This window comes from Coenobita brevimanus, chromosome 17 (genome assembly GCF_032717465.1).
Source record: "Coenobita brevimanus isolate Jiangsu-jjx chromosome 17, ASM3271746v2, whole genome shotgun sequence".
NCBI lineage: Eukaryota > Metazoa > Arthropoda > Malacostraca > Decapoda > Coenobitidae > Coenobita > Coenobita brevimanus.
Genome location: NC_136970.1, coordinates 6883481 through 6890844, shown reverse-complemented (window position 1 = coordinate 6890844; position 7364 = coordinate 6883481).

The window sequence follows — 7364 nt, the reverse complement described above, 5'->3', positions numbered from 1 at the left end:
GGTGCATAACTCCCATCTGGCAGCAAACTCTCATCCCTTTCCTGACTAACTCACCAATACAAGAGTTAACCGTTACTTCCATTCCTTCATGCATGCGACAAATCATCGTTGAAACTGTCTTGCTCTATCAGTATATCCTAGTACTTATGATCTCTAGTATTATAAGCATAATGTGTCCAGACATCTCGAAATAAAGGGATCTTAAATTTGGTTCTCTTAGCCTGTTTTTATTCTTTCTTGAGGGGAACAATACTGCGGACTTCTAACCTTTAGCTCCTTCTTTCTTACATTATATATATATATATATATATATATATATATATATATATATATATATATATATATATATATATATATATATATATAGAGAGAGAGAGAGAGAGAGAGAGAGACTCTGTGGTATAGTGGTAAAGTGTGCGTTTTCGTACACTGAAGGACGAGGGTTCGCGCCCCGCCAGGGTAATAAACTTTGGGAGTGTTCTTCTGACCACGTACTGCTTTGGCGGACACAAGGGGTGCTGTGGTTGAACCAGTGTCGCATACTAAAGTATGCTTGCACCCAGTCGGCTTGCGCGGGCCGAGTACACTAGGTTCACTGACTACACACACACATCCACAGCCACTCCAACACTACAATTACACTTACAAGCACTTCTCATCCTACATACAATCTCTACTAGACAGCCTAAGCCACTTGGTAGAGATACATTGGCTGTATCATCTCCACTTCGGTAGAGATAGGCCGGTCCTGCAGTGGACACTCAAACGGCTGATGAGATGAGATGAGATTAGATATACAGTATATATATATATATATATATATATATATATATATATATATATATATATATATATATATATATATATATAGCGAGAGAGAGAGAGAGAGAGAGAGAGAGAGAGCCATCTTAGACACACAATCCATTCTTTGCCTCTCCTCCCAACTACCACTCATACACATAATTTTACTCAGCCTTACACTCTCTCTTCGCTTCATGTACCGGTACCCGAACCCTTTATGTACTTACCTATCTCGTTCTTGCTCTATGTCATTTTTTCCTACCACCTCACTCACATACACTTCACTGTCAACCTCTAACTCAAATATTCCTATTGCCTTCCAAGTCCAGTAATCGCACTTCTTCCAATCACCCAGGTATCATGCACTTTTACCTCTCTTACATTCTGCTGTCGTACCTCGTTCTTCTTCTATCTGTTCTTCTAACAGCCATCTTACTATCAAAACCTTCTCCCTGTGTATGTCTTGCACTAGTATAATCTACCTTCTTGGTCTAACACTCTTATCTTCCAGCTTTCACACTCTTAAACACTCACTCATGCTTTCCTTCTCCCCCTCTCATATTTCCATATCTGAAAGAAAAAAAAAAAAAACTTACTATTACTCTTAATATTTTCTACCACACCAACTTCCCCGGTAAGTATTCCTGCAAAAGATATGGGTTGGAATACTAGACTGAACAGGTTTTGCCACTCATAATGGACGACCAAACAAAGAAACATACAATGGCCTATACAAACAGGTAGGTGAGATGTTAAAAAAAAAAAAAAAAAACGAAAAGAAAACATATTTGTTTTGTCTCCACGTGTGAATGGAGAGAGTCGAGTCGTTTATTCTCTCTCTCTCTCTCTCTCTCTCTCTCTTCTTATGAAAACCTATGTAGTCTCCCATTCCCCCATCAGCTTCATTTACTGCGCTTATAAATCATTCTTTCTTCATTCATCCCACACGCCCAGCCCACCACATAGTCGTCCATTTTCACACAACATGAGAGGTGCCCAGGGTTTGAGAATGGTCTGAGCCTTTTTTATCAAGCGTGAACTACTATTGAGTCAGTTCACTTGTATGCATGAGTTTCACGGACTGACAAGCAAACAAATGAACAAAACGCTGGACTCGCTTTTTGTGCACGCCAAGCAACAAGTAATTGTAATACAGCGTGAGCAATTGACCTGAATGATATTACTCGTAACTCATGTTCTTGACAAAACTTCGTCTTCTTGCAGCCTATTAATGACATTACATTGAGTGGATGGCATGATAGGCACCTCAACCTACCACAATATGCTAAATGGAAATCTGATGGAGCAGTGTTTGATGCGGTGTTATAACAGTGAGACAGACATAGAGAGGTGAAGCGGCTTATACCAAGTACTAAAAGGGAGTTGAAGTACTGTGTGTGTGTGTGTGTGTGTGTGTGCTTTGGCATGTACGAGTATGAATGAGAAGTGAATGGAATGAGAAGCTTAGATCTCTCTCTCTCTCTCTCTCTCTCTCTCTCTCTCCACATTTTTTTCCCCTCTATTTTTTTTTTTTTATAATTTCTTCACTCCCTTTCACTTCTCTTCACTTCCTTTCACTTCATAACCTTTCACTTCAAATCTTTTCACTTAATTTGCATTTATACATTTCCTTCCTATCTGCACCATTACAGTTCACTACCCATTTTTTTTTTTTCGCTCCCTTCACATTCTTACTAAACATATCCTTCTTCCTTTCACGTCACTTCCTTGCACTTACCATAAAAAATCTCCCCTGAGCTGAAGGTTGCAAGAATGAATGATAAATGTGTAACTCTAGTTATGAGGGTAAATGTAAAATGCTTTTCCCTCACGACGTTAATTGAAAAAAAAAAAAATAGTGAAACATGTGTATAAACTATAACTTTATTTTTAATATGGCGTTTTTCATCAGACAACTGTCACTAGTCCCTCAGCTCAGTTGATGACTAGTTGTTAGGAAATTGAAGGCTTGATTAGACTATACTGTTTTTACCTTAACTTGGAACAGTTTTTCGTCCTTCTGTGGTCACGTAGCTCCGCGGCAGAATATGACAATACTACAGCACGGCATCCTCTCCATAGCACTTTTTCGTAATAAGCGCTATATTTTAGTGCCTGTCCACTGTTACAAGTTGTCAAGATGGAGAGACACCAGCTTTAGTCGCTATGGAGACTACTGCACTACCCAAGAGCAGCACTGTACTGAGTGAGTGGATGGTGAGCGCCTACACCCATATATATATATATATATATATATATATATATATATATATATATATATATATATATATATATATATATATATTGTTACGGAACAGAGAGAGATAATGAACACTTCAAGTGAGAATACTAAAATCATTACTGTCCCGCAACGTTCCAGGTTCAAAACAAAAGCCTTAGGTAAAATTACAAGTTAAAGTTTAATGCTCAGACTAACAACTAAACATTCAGGACTCATAAGGATAATGTAATGGCAAAACAGGTTACATATATGGTTAACTGCAATAGCCTCTATTAACACGAATTTAGCAAGGGCAAATTTATCTAAGTCAGCCCTGATAAATGAGAAAACCGGATAATGCTCAGTTAAAGCTAGATATAATATTATTACAGATACAAAATATTACTAATACTGGCTGACAGTAAAAACTTTACCAGGCTTACGAATTAACGCCTTATGCTATACAGTACAAGAAAAATGGTAAGAACATTTATACTCATATTATACAGCAGCTAGATGGCTGGAGACTTCCTGAGCACTCACAAAAATAATAATATACTGTACAGGGGAGGACAGAGATGTGAACAGAATGAGGAGTAGATCTAAGTGGCAACTAATGCAGAGACTGAGCTCATTATATAGGGGGCCGGCAGAGCTTGATTCAACTTGTAAGAAGGACGTGCAAATGAAGGCATAGAGGACGAAGAGTTGACACTCCTGCTCTGAACGACAGAAAGAACGACTTACTCTACTATAAGGGGGAGAAGGGGGGAGTGAGGTAGAACATGCAAGCCTGGTCACTATGGAAGCCACGTGGCGAATCATGATCAAACATGCAGCATACTGTACATTAGAATTATACAAAGGATGATGAAATCATAGGCTATGTAACAATATATATATATATATATATATATATATATATATATATATATATATATATATATATATATATATATATATATATATATTGTTATATTGTGTGAATCTCTCTCTCTCTCTCTCTCCATTTATCTATCTGTCCATTTATCTATCGATATATGTACACACACACACACACACACACACACACACTACAGAAGGAGAGATAATGCGTCACGCATTGTACAAGGAACAAAATCTTAATTCCACATTGATAAACCTGTTTTCATTGTCAAAGTGTTCATCAAAATAAATACTGATACCTGTATACACCTTGCAAAAAAACTGTGGGTGAGTTTGATCATTATTTTTTATTTTGTAATATCATTTTCCCCTCTGTTTCCCAGCCCGCACGGAGTCCGATGAGGTATTGTTTTTGGTCGAGTGTGTTTGTTTGTTAGCAACATTACGTAAAAACCTACGAAAGATATTACATGGAATTTTCAGGATATGTGGGCACTGGTCCTCGAAGGAAGTCATTAAATTTTGGAGGTAATCGAGTGACCCTTAAAGGTCAAAATCAAAGTCACGGGTTTTCAGAGGGCTATAACTTGAAAACGGTTCAAGATACGGATTTTTACAATTTTGAACATGCCGGAAATCGTACTATGGGCTTTCATTTGGCATCAAGACCTTTCACCTTCAATTACTTGAAAGGTCAAACTCAAGGTCAAGAATATTCAGGGGCTATAAGTCGAAGCTGGGTGAAGATAAAGAGATATTTAGCATTATCAACATATAGGAAAACCCTTTATGGGTTTTTAATTGGTACTTTGACCTTTGATTATAAGTGACCTTGAAAGGTCAAACTCAAGGTCACGGATATTCAGGGGCTATAACTCGAAACTCGTTGAAGACAGAGATATTTACTTTTACCAAGATATAGGAAGTCACACATGGGCTTCCATATGGCAGCATGACCTTCGACCTTGAGTAACCTTGAAAGATCAAATGCTAGATCAGGGATTTTCAGAGGGCGTAACCTGAAAACATTTGCGCCATAACCTCAGACTTTAATGATGCACTGATGCTAAATAGCAGAAATGAGTCGGTATTTTAACACCAGTAAAATACTGATGTCGGGCTAGGTTTATTTGACTGGCACCATTTGTTTGTATATTAATCCAAAACTATTTTGATCTTCAACATCAAAATAAATTATCAAAAACCTTTGTCGGTTACAAAAATAATTAAACATTTCCCCGAACTCTGGCAAAACACTAACATGATCCGTTCGCCAAACGCACACACAACATCTGGAAAAAAATCTCTGCATCCTGGAGAAATTTCGCACACATTTCTGCACATAGTATGCACAACAATAAGGTTTTTTTTTTTTTTTTTTTAACCAGACCAGTATAATTTATGCTTTAAAAAAATGCCATTGACTTTTAGAGAGTGTGTGGAGTGATTTTTTTTTTTTTTTTTTTGCATTGACTAATATAAAACTTAGAAGTAAAAGCCATTGCCCAAATATTTAAATTATGGCACAGGTTTGAAGCATTGGTCTCTCTCTCTCTCTCTCTCTCTCTCTCTCTCTCTTAGACAAAAGAAGCCTTTCTAAGTGCCTCCTGATGTAGAAGAGCAGATTGGCCTGGGAGGAAGGTAGAGTCCCGGAGGATTGGAAGTCAGGTACAATTATTCCCTTGTACAAACGAAAAGAGGAAAAAAGAAGTGTGTGGTAACCACCAGGGCGTTTGTCTTCTTAGTGTAATAGGAAAAGTATATGGTAGGATACTCATTGGCAGAGTTAGGAAAACAACACAGGAATTAGTTGGAGAAGAACAGGGAGGTTTTAGGAAGGGAAGAGGTTCTGTAGATTCTTAGATCTTTAGTGGAAAAATTTCTAGAGAAGGGAAAGAAGTTGTATGTGGCCTTCATGGATTTGGAGAAAGCAAATGACAGGGTGGATAGACAAGGATTGTGGAAAGTATTAAGAATATATGGAGTAGATGGGAAATTGTTGAAGGCCGTGAAGAGGGTGCCAAGGCTGCAGTGCGTGTGGATAGTGAACTGAATGAATTTTTCTGTTTGAAGTTTGGATTGAAACAAGGATGTGTCATGTCTCCATGGTTGTTCAGTCTGTGTATGGATGGGGTTATAAAAGAGATACAAGGTTGGGCAGTGGATGTTGGAGCAGCCCTAATGAGAGAGGGCAGTGTTTGGAAACTCCCTGTTCTGTTGTTTCCAGATGATATTTTGCTGTTAAGTGAAGATGAAGGGGAGTTGCAAGGCTTGGTGGATGAGTTTGGAAGAGTGTGTAAGAAACGGAAGCCAAAGGTGAATGTAGGAAAGAGTAAAGTTATGGTGTTCAAGAGAAGTGAAGTCAGTGAATATACAGTAAGGCTGGATGAGGACGAAATGGAAAACATGAGTGCATTTAAGAACTTGGGGGTGAAATGCTTGAAAGGGTACAACAGGGAAGAAAGGCTGCTGGTTCCTTGAAAGCAGTGATAACAAACAGGGAAGTGGGCATGGAAGTGAAAAAGCTAGTATATGGCAGTATTGTGATACAAACTCTAACGTATGGCAGTGAAGCTTGGACCTTTTTGGAGGGACAGAAGTCAAAAGTGAGATCTGTGGAAATTATTTGAAAGGGGCATGTGGAGTCACATGGGAAGACGGACTGACAAATAAGGAAGCGAACGAGCGTTGTGGTGTGGATGCGGATGGGATAGGAAGTGTTAGGAGAAACACATTGAGGTGGTTTGTCCATATGGAGAGGATGGAGAGTGAGAGACTGACGAGGAGAATATATGTGAGTGAGGTGGAGGGGGAGAGAGGGAGGTGGAGGCCAAGGATGAGATGGAGGGATGGAGTGGAGAGGTATATGAAAGAGATTGGTTTGAGCTGGGAGCAAGGCATTGAAATGGCGGGGAGCAGGGCGACGTGGAGGTGATTTGTTTGTGGCCACCCCTTACGGGAGTAAGGGGTCTGGCAAAGAGATAGATAGACAGCCTCCTGATGTAAAAAATTACAGCAGAGTCGACGTTGGCTGTTCTTGGACCACAGATTTAAAGACAGTATTATTATTATTATTATTATTATTATTATTATTATTTATTATTATTATTGTCATTATTATCATTACTCTCGTTGTTCTTGTTATTCATTTAATCATTCATTTATTTATTTGCCAAAAAATTTTTGCTTCTAGAGTTTTCTGGAACTACGAGTGTCGAATATACCTCTCCTGAACCCCTTGAAAACGACAGGTATTCCTTAAGTTGATCTTAATATTACTTAACTCATTCAGGTCTAACACACCTTTTATTCATTTACTTATTTGTCTATTCATGTATTTTACTTTATTTTATTTATTTATTTATTACTCTTGTCCCCAGACGAATATATTAAATAGGAGATATTTGTATAGGTAAAAGTTCGGTAGAGCATTCGTTAACTCTTTAGTAAGTTTTTG